Source organism: Chiloscyllium punctatum, chromosome 24 (assembly GCF_047496795.1).
Source record: "Chiloscyllium punctatum isolate Juve2018m chromosome 24, sChiPun1.3, whole genome shotgun sequence".
Lineage (NCBI taxonomy): Eukaryota > Metazoa > Chordata > Chondrichthyes > Orectolobiformes > Hemiscylliidae > Chiloscyllium > Chiloscyllium punctatum.
In genome coordinates, this window is record NC_092762.1 from 13,679,921 (window position 1) to 13,695,060 (window position 15,140).

Genomic DNA, 15,140 nt, shown 5'->3' on the forward strand with positions numbered 1-15,140 from the left:
CCATCAATCTCAGCACTGCAATGCAGCAACTTCTCTCTCTCTCTCTCTCTCTCTCTCTCTCACCTCTGCAATACCCCCACATGGTAATAAAATGTTCTTATGAGTGCAGTTTCTAGAATTCTCTGGATTATGTCATTTGTACAATGTTCCAGATAATTTTCAAAATAATTCAACTTTAGCAAACTGTTCATCCCCCAGTATGTAACCCATCAGAGGAAGGAGCAGAGTTTACCTTTTTTTGAAATCATTCAGGATTAAAGTGCCTTATGAGGCCATTATGGCTCTGAAATATGCTCCGCTATTCAGACAAAGAGAGCACTTAGACACTTGAAGACTCACTCTCTTCTTGAAGACTGGAGTTTCGCCAGTTTCACTGGAACACTCCTGTAATCTTAAGAGTTATGGAATATTTCACACAGTGCCACCAGTCATTCTGTAACCACTTCTATTAAAGCAAGCTATGAATTGCTGGTGAGCTGTTTATCCTTGGTCTTTTCTGTTTGAGAAAAGCCTTGTTCGTTTTGTTAGAGACAATGCAAAACTTTCATCTGACTACAATTTTGTTTATAATGTTGAAACTATTTGTGCGGTCCCCTGTGAGGAGCGATGTAAAACACTGTTTTAAATTCTCTGCCTGTTCCCTGAAACCAGTTCCCCAGTCACAAGCTCCCGGTGTCCCACATATTCTCTCCTGCCTTTCTTCCAAGTGTCACACATACATCATAAAGGTTTTTTTATTTGATATGGGAAAACTCTTGCGGTTAGTTTCTTTTCATATTTCTTGCCAGTTTTGGAATATTTTTCTTTGTATTTTGTTTTATACAATCTGCTTCTGGTTCCAAAAGTAAACTTCCCAAATGTGGCCAACGACAGAGCACCCCAATCTGCATTCTTCTTTTTGATTGATTAGCATACTTCACAGTCTTTGTTCTTCATGGGTGGTTCATCTTCACACCTTCATATTATCTTCTTTTTGATAGGAGTCAATCGTTACTGAGCGTTATTAAGCAGTACCTGCTTAAATGTCCCCCCCACCACACACATACATACACACACACACATACACACACACACACACACACACACACACACACACACACACACACACACACACACACACACACATATCTGCTGACCTTCACCTATGTCTGTTTTCACACTCCGTGTTTGACCACATATATGACATATGAAATGCCTGGCTCTTTTCAATCATTGATGGAGAACCTACTATGTGGCTGAACACATGATCAGCTGAGGGTGTCTCCATTCTCCCAGTTTCCATGCCTCTGTCATTTCTGCAGTATGATGCCGCATTCCTTTGGGAAGGTTCATACATGTCATCCTTTTCACTCAAACGAGAAATCCCTTCACACTGATGTGCTGAGCTTTCGGCTGTGTCTGTCCCGTATCCCTCACTTCTGCCCTCACTCCATCCCCTCCTTCGCAGAACAATGATAGATCTCCCTTGTCCTCACTTCCTACTGCACTAGAATCTACATTCACTGAATCAATGCCGCTTCCACCACCTCCAGCAGGACAGCACCATCAAACACATCTTCCCTCCCGTCCACTGTCTGTATTTCACAGGGACCACTCCTTCTGTGGCACCCTCCATCATCCCGAACACTTCCCCACACCCCCATGGCACCTTCCCATGTAAATGCAGCAGCTGCAACATTTGCCCATTCACCTCTTCCCTCCTCACTGTCCAAGGCCCTAAACACACCTTCCAGGTAAAGCAGCATTTCACGTGTACACTTCCAATCCAGTTTCCTGTCATTGCTGCTCACAATGCAGTCTCCTTTACACTAGTGAGCCAAAGAGAAACTGTTTTGAGGAACATCTCCTCTCTGTCTGTAGAAATGACCCTGGCCTTCTGATTGCACCCCATTTCAATAACCTACATTACTCTCATGATTATGAGAATTCTTTGAGAAGTTGATGATGGGTTGGACCAGAGCGAGATACCTATGTGAACTTCCAGAAGGCCTCTGATATGGTACCGCACAGGAGGCTGCAGAGTCAGCTAAGGACCCATGGCGTCAGAGGCCAGGTACTAGGATGGATAAATGTTTGGCTCTCTGGCAGGATGCTGAGTGAGGATAAAATTGTCCTTCTCAGGACGGCAGCCGGTACTACCAGTGTTCCACAAGAGCCAATGTTGGGACCACAACATTTCACTTTATAGGTTAATGATCTGAGTGGCGGGGCAGAAGGCATTCTGGCTACGTTTGTAGATGATGCAAAGATAGGTGGAGGGGCATGTAGTATTGAGGAGACAGGGAGCCTGCAGAAAGATTTCGACAGTTTAGGAGAGTGGGAAAAGGAGTAGCAGATGGAACACAATGTGGGCAAGTGTGAGGTAATGCACTTTGATATGAAGAATGCAGGCATGGACTATTTACTAAATGGGAAAAAAAAATCAGAAATCTGAGGAACAAAGGGGCTTGAGATTCCAAGCGCAGGAGTCGCCTTAGATAAACTTGCAGTTTGAGTCAGTAGTTAAGAAGGCAGATACAATGTTGTCATTCATCTCGAGATGAGTAGGATATACTGGTGGGGATTCTGAGGCTTTCTAAGGCTCTGGTCAGACAACATTTCCAGTATTTTGTGCCTCATACCACAGGAAGGATGTATTAGCCTTGGTGTGTGTCAAGAGAAGGTTCATCAGAAATGAAAAGCTTAACACATGAGGAACGTTGGAGAACACTGGGTTTATACTCGATGGAGATTAGAAGGATGAGAGGGGATCCAATTGAAACTTACAGAATACTGAATGACCTGGATACAGACAAAATTGGGAGGCCGTTTGCACTGGCAGGAGGGCGCAGGCTTAGAACAAATGGAAAATCCATTAGAACGGAGATAAGATGAAACGTCATGAGCCAGAGAGTGGTGAAATTGTGGAATTCCTTACCACGGAAGGCTGTGGAAACCAGATCATTTGACACCAACGATATAGCCAGGAAAGGCACTGAGGCTCTGAAACGTGCCTACACAAAGTTAGTTTGGAAGCTCAAGAGCACGACGAGTAGAGTAGTGATCTCAGGTTTGCTACCAGTGCCACGAGCTAGTGAGATGAGGAACACTCAGCGAATGCGGATTTACACGTGGCTGCGAGGCTGGTGCAGGAGGGAGGGCTTCAGATACCTAAACCATCGGGATACTTTCTGGGTAAGGTTGGACCTGTACATGAAGGACGAGTTGCACCTGAACTGGAGGGGCACAAATGGCCTGTTTGGGAGGTTTGCTCGTGTGATTCTGGCGGGTTTAAACTAGTTTGGCAGGGGGGTAGGAATAAGACCACATGTCTGAGAGGGGGTTAGTTGCAGATGGGACAGTGACAGAATATACTGAATCTATCAGTAAGGTTTCGCACGCGATGAAACAAAGGGATCAGTTAAAGTGCGTCTGCTTTAATGCAAGGAATGTCCGAAATAAGAGTGACGAACTTAAGCATGGATCAGAACTTGGGGCTACGATGTCGTGGCCATAACGGTGACGTAGGTTTCACAGGGACAGGGATGGTTGCTTGATTTTCCAGGGTTTAGAACTTATAGAAATGTTTCGGGGAAGTAGGGTGGCCCAATGGCGAGCACTGCTGCCTCACAGCGCCAGAGACCCGGGATCAATTCCCATGTCAGGGAACTGTCAGTGCGGATTTTGCAAACTTTCCCTGTGGATTTCCTCCGGGTGCTCCGGTTTCCTCCCATAATCCAAAAATGTGCAGATTAGGTGAATTGGACATGTTAAATTGCCCGTAGTGTTAGATGAAGGGGTAAATGTAGGGGAATGGTTTTGGGTTGGTTGCTCGATGGAGGGTTGGTGTGGACTTGTTAGGCCGAAGGACCTGTTTCCACACTATAGGTAATCTAATCGAATCTAAAAAAGAATAGGGTGTGTGGAAAATGAGGAGGGTGTGTAGAATTGCTAATCAGAGAGTGCGTCACAGCTACAGAAATGAAGGTTGTTGAGGAAGGTTTGTCTACTGAGTCAGTATGGGTAGAAGTTAGGAACAGCAAGGGAACAGTCACCGCATTTGGGAGTTTTCTACAGACAACCAAATAACAGTAGAGAGACTGAAGATCCCATAGGCGGGCAGATTCTGAAAAAATGCAAAAGTAGCAGGATTATAGTTATGGGTGATTTCAACTTTTCCAATATCGACTGGAACCTCGTAAGTGCAGATGGTGTGGATGTAGCCGGTTTTGTCAGGTGTGTTCAAGATGGTTTCCTTGTTCAGTATGGAGACAGACCATCTAGCGGAGACGCTATTTTGGATTTGGTGCTCGGCAACGAGCTAGGACAGGTGTTAGAACTCACGGTGGGAGAGCACTTTGGTGAAAGTGATCACAAATGCCTCACATGCAGCATAGTCTGGGAGAGTGAAAGGAGCAATTTCTGAGGGAAGATATTTAATTGTGGAAATGGAAATTATGATGCTATCAGACAGGAGTTGGGAAGTACAGACTGGGAGCAATTGTTCCACAGAAAGGGCACAGCAGACATGTGGAGACTGTTTAAGGAGCAGTTGTTGCGAGTGATACACAAATTTCTTCCTCTGAGACAGGTCAGAAGGGGTAAGATTAAGGAACCTTGGATGACGAGAACAGAGGAACGTCTCGTAAAAAGGAAGCAGGCAGCTTACTTAAGATGGAGGAAGCAAGGATCTAGCACAGCTTTAGAGGATTACAGGCTTGCTAGAAAGGAGATCAGAAAAGGACTGAGGCGAGCCATGATGGGGCACGAACAAGGCTTGGCAAGAAGGATTAGGGAGAACCCAAAGGCATTTTACTTATACGTGAGGATTAAGTGAATAATTCGGGAGAAGGTAGAGTCGATCAGGGATAGTGTAGGGAACTTATGCATGAAGTCTGAGCAGATAGGAAAAGCCCTAAAAGTGTTTTTTGCTTCGATTTTCACCAAGGAAAATAAACTTGTAAATGAAACGTAGAGGAGCTGGGCCAGATCAGTCTTGACCAGATCAAGATTGATGAAGTTGATGTGCTCACAATTTTGGAAAACACTAAGATGGATACGTCCCCAGGGCCAGACCAAATTTATCCTAGAGTGCTGCGGGAAGCGAGAAAGGAGGTTGCTAAGCCGCTGGTCAGGATATTTGCCTCCTCACTCTTCACAGGAGTCGTACAAGAGGATTGGAAGGAGGCGAATGTTGTTCCTTATTTCAAGAAGGGTAATAGGGAAATCTATGGCAATTAGAGACCAGTCAGTCTTAAGTCTGTGGTCAGCAAAGTTTGGAAACAATTTTGAGGGATAGGGTTTATGACTATTTGGCAAAGCATTGTGTGATTAAAGGCAGTCAGCATGGCTTCAGGAGGGGCAGGTAATGCCTCACAAATCTTATTGATTTCTTTGAGGAGGTGTCAAGGCAGGTAAACGACGGTCGAGCAGTGGATGTGGTGCATGTGGACTTCAGCAAGGTATTTGATAGGGTTCCCCATGGAATGCTCATTCATAAAGTCAGGAAGTATGGGATACAGGGAGATTTGGTTATCTGGATTCAGAATTGGCTGGTTGGCAGACAGTGGTTGCAGATGGAAAGTATTCTGCTTGGAGGACAGTGTTGAGAGGGATCTCACAGGGCTGTGTTCTTGGGCCTATGCTCTTTGTAGTTTTTATAAATGACTTGGATGAGGAGGTTATGGTGTGGGTTAGTAACTTTGCTGAAGACACAAAGGTTGGAGGTGACGTCGATAGTATAGAGGGCGACTGTCGGCTGCAGCGCAACATAGACAGAATGCAGAGCTGGGCTGAGAAATGGCTGATGGAGTTCAACCTAGATAAATGCTAAGTAATGCATGTTGGAAGGTCAAATTCGAATCCTGAATATAGCATTAAATACTGGATTCTTGGCTGCGTGGAGGAACAGAGGGATCTGGGTGCGCAAGTGCATAGATCCCTCAAAGTTGCTACCCAAGTGGATAGGGTGTCAAGAAAGCATATGGTGTTTTGGCTTTCATTAATAGGGGGATCGAGTTTAAGAGCCGTGAGGTTTTGCTGGTGAGACCACACTTGGAGTATTGTGTCCAGTTGTGGACGCCCTACTATTGGAAAACTCAGAGGCTTTGGAGAGGGTGCAAAGAAGGTTTACCAGGATGCTGCCTGGATTGGAGGGCTTGCGTTATGAAGAAAGGTTGAACGAGCTTCGATCTTTCTCTCTGGAGACAAGGAGGACAGAGGAGAGCTGATCGAGGTGTCCAAAATAATGAGAGGAATAGATAGAGACAATACCGGGAGACTTTGCCCCAGGGCAGGATTGACTAGCACGAGAAGTCATAGTCTGAAGATATTAGGAGGAAGGTAAAAGGGAGACGTCAGAGGTAGGTTCTTTACGCAGAGAGTTGTGAATGCATGGAATGCATTGCCAGCTCTGATGGTGGAAGCAAAGTCATTGGGGACATTTAAGCGACTGATGAACATGCACGTGGATAGCAGTGAGTTGAGGGGTGCGTAGGTTAAATTACTACGTTTTACATGAGGATTAAATCTCGGGACAACATCGTGGCGCAAAGGGCCTGTTCTGTGCTGTACTGTTCTATGTTCTATTTGGTATATTTAAAACAGACTCAGATAAATTTTGATTGACAAGTGGATCAAAGGTTACTGAGAGGAAGCAGGAAAATGGGGTTGAAAATCTGTCAGTCGTGATCGAATGGCAGAGCAGACTTGATGGTCCTAATGTTCGTATAGAGTTGTGGCCTTATAATATTTCGTCATGGATGGCACGGTGGCTCAGTGGTTTGCACTGCTGCCTCACAGCATCAGGGAACTGGGTTCGATTTCCTCTGGGTGTTCTAGTTTCCTGTCACAGTTTAAAAGTTGTTAAACGTTAAAAGGTTACGTGAACAGGTCATGCTGCATTGCCGATGTTGATGTTAGGTGCAATAGTCAAGGGTCTATGAACAGTATTAGGGTAGAGAATGTGATAGGTTCGCATACTCCTTGGAGGGTCAGTATAAACCTGTTGGGCAGAAGGGCCTGTTTTCACACTGCAGGGATTCTAACAAAATGCAGGTTGCTGCAATGTTCCAATGAAGCACAACCCAAGCTCGAGTAACACCTCACTTTACACTTTGGTACGTTACAGTCTGTAGGAGTTCATATTCAATTCCATAAATTCACAGCCTGAACCCATTATGGCTTTTCTCCACTTTCCGTACACTCTCCCTCCTGGGCTCAATAACTTCGTGTCGTGTTTATGTTGCATTCAACAGAGAAAATCGATATCTAATATTTACACATTAATTTACACCCATTATATATCTGTGTTTCTTTCACCACAATTTTAAGCCCATTTGTCTTTCACACTGGGCCTCCAAACACTCTTTCCCACCTCTGCCAAGATACTAAAACGCTCACTTTCCAATCTTTTGCACTTCTGAAGAAGATTTACACTGGACTTGAACCATTAACATTGTTTCCCTGTCTCTGCAGATGTTGCCAGAACCCTGAGTTCCTTCAAAAATGAAAAGTTACAGAACACATCTTCAATATAGCAAAGATCATTGGATACAGGAAATCTGAAACAAAAACAAAAATTGTTGGAATAACTGGGTGCTTTGAGGAACAGTCACAGAACCCGGAAGATTAACTCTGCTTTCACTCCACAGATGCTGTCAGACCTGTCAGTGTCTTCAGTAATTTCTGTTTTTGAACAAGTTTCAAACATGTGTGTCAAAGCTGCTCACACGCCCTGACCAACATGGAGCGCCATACACCGGGCAGTGAATGATAACGCAAGGTATAAAAATTCAATTGTTCTGAAACTACATAAGGCTGTCATTAACGACACAACAGAGCTCATAATCATGGTCATGGAGAGAAACAGAGCGAAACACATTCGCTTTAAAGAGATGTCATTACCGGTGGGGAAGAGATTCAGGTGAAAACATTAAATGCTTTTGAGGAATGCGACAAATTGGAGGCATGGCATTATGAAGATACCCAAACGGGACGAGAATTTTGAAAAATGGAAGCGTTCCCACATCAGGAACCGGGATAGGGCACTGTGTACAGGGGAGAGGTGTGACTGGGTGAGGCGGCAGAATTGTATTGCAGATATTGCAGCTCAAACTGGGCATTCGTGTGATTCGGCAAATCATAGCAGCTGTAGTAGCATCAGCAGCAGTAGAATTGTATTCAACCACAATATAATCTCTCAGTCTACCATTACCATAAAGCTGATCTCCGGTTCAGTGATGAGTGTGTGAACATGCCACGGTCAGAACCATGTGTATCCAAACCTGATGACAACCCATTCAAGCTACCGCACTTACTGCTTACATTAACAAACAGCAGAACTAACATCTGATAGAGAGGACACCATGATCCCAAGACTGTGACCATTTCTTACAAAAACAGCTATGAATTACTGCTGGCCTGTCTACTCTTAGTCTTATTTGACACAAAAATCCTTGTTCCGTTTGTTCGAGACGTTTCAAGAACTTCCCTCCTATTACCATTTTGTTTACATCACTGAAATACTTACTGTACCTTCCCCTGTGCGGAAAGATGTAAAACATGGGTGTAAATTATCTGTCTGCTCCTTTTAGCCAATTCTTCAGTCACACCCTCCAATTATCCTCAATATACTTTCCTACTTAGCTTCACCTGAGGTCACACACTCATCTTAGACTTTTTTTATATGTTCGGAAAAGCTCATGCTGCTTGATTTTGTATTTCTTGCCAATTTACTACATCATGTCTTTTCTCCCCTTTTCCTCGCTTTCTCGATTAATACAGTCATATAGCGCACAAACAGACCCTTTGGTCCAACTTGTCCATGCTGATCAGGTTTTCCAAACGAAACTAGTACCATCTGATTGCATTTTGTCCATATGCCTCTAAGCTTTTCCCATTCTTATGTTTGTCCTAATGAGTTTTAAATGTTGTACCTGTACTTGCACCTCCCACTCTTCCTCTGACAGCTCATTCCATACACACACACATCAGCCTCTGTGTGAAAATATTGACCCTTCGTCCATTTTAAATCTTCCCTCTTTCACCTTAAACCTGTGCCTACTATGGTTGAACTCCCCCATTCCGTGGAAAAGATCTTGGCTATTCACTCTATTCAAACCTCTAATGATTGTATAAACTTCTACAATGTTATCCCTCAACCTCCTACTCGCTGTCTGACACTAACTTCACGAACAAGCATTTAAAGATAAGCACTGCAAATTTGAGACAGTATTCAAATGACAGGTAAATAGCACTCAGCCCAAGCTTCCTACTGTGATTTGTTTTTCTCCATGTTACAGCAACTAAGGCAGCAGGAAACTCTTACGAGTACCAATAAGAGGTCAAACACCTGAATTGCTTTGTCCAAATCGTGTGATGATCTCTACAGTGAAAGCGCATCTCTGGCCTGAACCATATAAGAAGGGGAATTCTTGTACCACACGGTCAGCGTCGACCTTTATCAGAGTGTGATGAAGGCTGAGTATACATTTTGAAATTTGGATCACAGTGTGAATTCAGTGCAAAGGGGGAGAGGTGTTTTCAATAATGTTTATTCCATGAATGATACTTTCCGGAGTGAGATGTGAGTGGGATGGTGTAAAACAGCATGAATGGAGAGGCCGAGCCACACTGAGACCAGAGCAAAGTGACAGCACAAAACGCAGCTTGATGCTAGAGCAGATTAGGTAGACTTGATTAAAGAGTTTCAGGTGAAGTGGTTCGGGATCATAATGTGAGAGAATGTACTCTGTAACTTGAGAGGAAGAACCTGGAATCAGGAAGGGGAGACGAGCAGGGAAGAGGATGGTGCAGCAATGGCAGTGTTTTCTGCGGGGTAAATCAGGAAGCACAGCTGAAATTCATGCCTAACATCAGCTTATGGTCCCTGAAATAAATATTATAAATCTGGCCCTCCACTGATGCTCATCAATAGTATCCTTGAGAGCTTTTGTCAACCATGGTTCATCTGCTTATCGAGTTCTTCGTTTTAAACAGAAACAATAATTACTGAGCAGTTTGGGATATCTGCTTGAATGTCTGCTCATGTATAGTCACTGACCTTCCTCTGGGTCTATTTTCACATTTCGCTTCAGACCAGATGTGAGTCAGAAATCCTCAATTTAGATGCCTGGTTCTTTTCAATCATTCAGGGGGATCTTCTGCCTGTGGCTGAACACAAGATCAGCGGAGGCTGACTCCATTCTCCAAGTTTCTCCATCTCTGTTATTTCTGTTTGACGATGCCACATTCCTGTGAGCTGCATCTAACGTGACCTCCTTTTCCTTCAAACCAGAAATCCCCTAAACCTGGTGGACAGGGCCTTCATCTGTCACTGTCCCAGCCCCCACGGTGTTGCGCTCAATCCGTCCCCTTCATCCCAGAACAATGATAGATTCCTCCTTGTCCACACTTCCTCCTGCACTTGAATCCACATTCACATAATCATCTTATGCCATTTCCACTATCTCCAACAGGACAGTACCATCAAACACATCTTCCCCTCCCGTCCACTGTCAGTATTTCGCAGGAACCGTTCCCTCTCTGTCCTCTACGTCACCCAGAACACTTCCCCACTCTCCCATGCCACCTTCCCATGCAATTGAAGAAGCTGCAACTCTTGCTTGTTCACCTCTTGCCTCCTCACTGTCCAATGAACCAAACATACCTTCCAGGTGAAGCAGCATTTCACTTGTAAACTTTCAATCTGGTCTCCTATCATTGCTGCTCACAATGCAGTCTCTCTATATTGGCGAGACCAAACAGAGATAGCTTTGAGGAACACTCCCACTCTATCTATGGAAATAACCTTCACCATCTCATTGCTTCCCATTTCAGTAACCTACCTTGCTGTCATGCTAACATTTCTACCCTGGGCTGCTGCAATGTTCCAAGGAAGCACAACCCAAGCTCGAGTAACAACTCACTTTACACTTTCGTACGTTACATCCTGTCGGAGTTAATTTAAAATTTCACAACTTCACAGTCTGACCTCATTATAACTGTTCTGCAGTTTCCGTACATTCTCCTTCCTGGCCTCCCTTTGACCTTTTGTGGTTGTATCTTCTTTATCGTTCACTCAATAGAGAGAACCCCTTTTCCCATTCAGATTTTAATTATTAGGCTATTTCACATGATCATATCGTGCTTAACTACTGAAAGCATGTTTGACTTTTTCCACACTCTCTTTTACCCGTCCATCCATTCCCTACATCTGTCAATGGATTATAAAGCTCATTTTCCAATCCTTCTCAGTTCTGAAGAAGTGTCATACTGGACTTGAAACGCTAACTCTGTTTCTCTGTCTCTGCAGCTGATACCAGACCTGTTGAGTATCTCGAGAAATGAATAGGCTCAGAAGAAGTTATCAATTATACAAATAACTATGGATCCTGGAAATGAAAATGCAAAAATTGCTGGAGAAAATGGGAGCTTTGTCGAAAGTTCACTGGCACTGAAAAATTAACTCTGATTTCACTGCACGAGATGCTGCCACATCTGCTGAGTTTCGTCAGCAATTTCTGTTTTTTAACAAGTTCCACAGAATGTGTTAAAGCTGCTCAAACGTCTTGCCTAACACGGAACACCGTGCAATGGGAAGTGACCAATAATGCAAGGTGCACAAATTTCTTGATCTGAAACTACATAAGGCTGGCATCGCTGACACTGCAGAGCTCTTAATCATGCTCAGGGAGAGAAACAGAGGGGAACACATTCACATAAAACACAGGAGATGGCATTGGGGGAATGGAAAAGATTCAGATGCGTATGTGAAGGGGTTTGAGTAAAATAACAACTTGGAGGTGTGACACCAGGGAGAGTAGAATGAGAATAGGAAAATGGAAGTGGTACCATATCAGAAACCAGTTTAAGTCACTGAGTACATGGCTGATGGATGCATGGGTTTTGGTGTGAACTGGGGGACAGTCAGCAGAATTGAATTGAACAACTTGGAGCTCAAAGTGGGCATTAATGTGGTGCGGTAGAATCACAGCAGCATCAGAATTGTATTCAACTACAATCCGTAACATTTTCCCCAGGATAGTAACTCGGCCTACCATTACCATCAAGCTGATCTATGGTTCAGTGATGAGTGCGGGTGAACATGATAGGGTCGGAACCATGTGTACCTAAACCTGATGACAATCCATTAAAGCTACCGCACTTGACTGGTTACATTGAAAACAGCAGGACTAACATCTGATGCAGAGGGTGAAATGATCCCAAGACTAATAGATCAGATCGAAGTTATGCAGTGCTGTCACATCCAGACATAAATGTCGATGGACTATTAAACAACTCACTGGAGGAGAGGACTCCATAACTATCGCTATCCTATATCATGGGACAGCCCTGTACATCAGTGTAAAAGACATGGTTGTATTATCTGCGTCGTCCTCAGCCAGAAGTGTTGAGTTGATAATCCAACTCACACTCGCCATGCTGCCCGCAGAATCGCAGATGCCAGTCTTTAATCGATCTGATTTTCTGTATGTGATATGAAGAAACAGCTGAACACAGTAAATACGACAAAGGCAATGGGCCCTGATCCCATAACTGCAATGGGACTGAATACTTGTGCTGCACAACAAGCTATCTCCCTGGGGAAGCTGTTTCATTCCAGCTCCAACTCTGACATCACCCTGGGCAATGTGGAAATTTACTCAGCTATGTCCAATCCCATAACAAAGGAATAACTACAGTCTAACTTTTTACGACGCCCTGTGTCCCGTCGCGATAGTCACATTGGTGGGAGTTCTTTATGACAGAGCTGTCAAGCAGTACAGAAATAACCAGCTCAGTGTGGTTTCAGATAGGTCCCCATGTGGAGATGGTGCTGTTGTGGAAAAGTCACTGGATTACTAATCCAGACCAGGCTAATGTGGCAGCTTGTGGACGTTATAATTAATAAAATATCGAGATGTAAAACCTGGAGTCATTAACAACCAATGTCGATTGTAAACACCAATTTCGTTCCTAAATGTACTTTCAGGAAGTGAATCTCCCGTGCTTTCCTGGTCTGGCCTAAACGTGACTCCATAGAACATAGAACATAGAACAATACAGCACAGAACAGGCCCTTCGGCCCACGATGTTGTGCCAAACATTTGTCCTAGCTTTAGCACCCACCCATGTACCTATCCACTTGCCGCTTAAAGGTCGCCAATGATTCTGACTCTGCCACTCCCACAGGCAGTGCATTCCATGCCCCCACCACTTTCTGGGTAAAGACACACAGACATGTGAAACACTCTTCAATGGTCTCGGAAACGGCCAAGCAAGACACTCTATTGTATCAAACTGTTCCGGGGTCTTAAAGGAAAAGAACTGTACAGATCACCCGGCACCAGCCTCAGTCCTGGAACGGGCAACACTACCGTGTTGACCCTGCAGAGATTTCCTTCCGAACATCTGAGATCAGGTGGCAGGATTTACAGAGCTTTCCCACCGACTGCACAGAAATATCGGGAGTGGAGTAGGTCATTCAACACACTGAGCCTCCTCCATTCTAGTTCATGGTGAAAAGCTCCTCAATTCAGTTTTCAACACACAGTGATCATATCCTTTAGTATGTTTAAACATCGAAACATATAAAATAGGAACTACTGCATTCTCTTTGCTCCATCAATTTTGATCCTCTATTTAATAAACAGGCAATTATCCAAAAAAAGTGTGTTTATTAAACGCAATTTCGCTGCAACACAATTCGTGAATTGTGCCCCTTTCTTTATAAAGCGAGCTCCCGTTCACTGTTATGGGAGTCCGTCTCTGGCACCAGCTGAACAGTAAATCCCAGCCTCAGGATCCCTCTGTCTGCCAAATGCACCCTCAGTGTACTCAGCTAAAGCAGGAATGTAATCCGTTCTGCAAGCCTTACAACTGAGCTTGAATGTGGGATTTGTAGTCTACATTTAGAAGGTAATTAATTTCAAACCGGGAGGGGAATATCTTGGAGAGAACTGGAATTCCACATCAGCATCACGTGGTCAGTCAGTTCACCCACTTTCTGAAGAAGATCTTGGTGAAAGGCGCAGGGCTGTAGTCAGTGACTGTAGTGTTAAAGTGTGAAATTTACTCTACTAATTCATTACAATATACAGTTTAAAGATGTATGCAGCTCGGTTTGGATGGAATGGATGAGGGTTGCTGAGGGAGAGACTATAAATCTTTTAATCTTTTTAATCTGTCTTCCCTGTATGTGGGAGTATTCTCGGAACACTGCACTGTTGCATATGTTTCACCCTTTTTATAAAAGGAGGCAGGAATAAAATAACAGACGGGCTGCATAAAATGTTTGGTGAAGTTTCTAGATACCTTTGCCTAATGCTGCTCCAAGTTTGAAATTCCCTGTTATCAAGTCCTTTCTTAAGCTAGTGACATCATTCAGAGTATCCAAACTGCTGCTCAGGAACAGGGAGAAACAGGAGGTAATCACTCAACTGCTCGATTCTGGGACATAGGGACAGGAGACAGTCTTCCAACTGTTCGAGATTTGGACACAGGAAAACAGGAGGTAGTCACTCAACTGCTCAATACTGTGACAAAGGAACAGGAGGCAGTCACTCAACTGCTCGCGACTGGGATACAGCGAAACATGGAGGCTAGTGAGGCCCCAGATTTCTGTTGCCCAGGAACAGGAGGCGGTGACTCACTACCCACTCGTCTGGGGCACTGGGAGAAAAGGGAAATCGGCTTGTTACTAACAGAAAAATCTGAAAAAATTGCATGAGCGAGCCATTGAATCCTGCTCCAACATTCTTCAAACCCATGACTGATCTGATTGCAATTCCCTCATTCCATTTTACAGAGATTCCCCTCTCTCCAGCCTCTGCTCCATTTGTTGGTCATGTTGCAGATCCAGATACTGTAACTACAGTCACCATGTTTCATCTAGAGTTGGGTCACCAAAGTCTCTGGTCTTCCTGAATTTCCACAGCAGTTTAAAACATAGAGTCCCGGAAACTATCCCCAGCACTTCCACGAATATACAAAAATTAGAGTTAAGTCAAATGTCAGTGAAATGCAAGTGAGAAGCCTGGAAAAAATCACTAACAGTTGTGGGGATTCCTCATGTTACTGAGCACATGAGCAGCAGAGAATGATAAACACAGGCGTTCAATGATAGGCACAGAGCAAGTTACAAAGATGTGCCTCAAAAC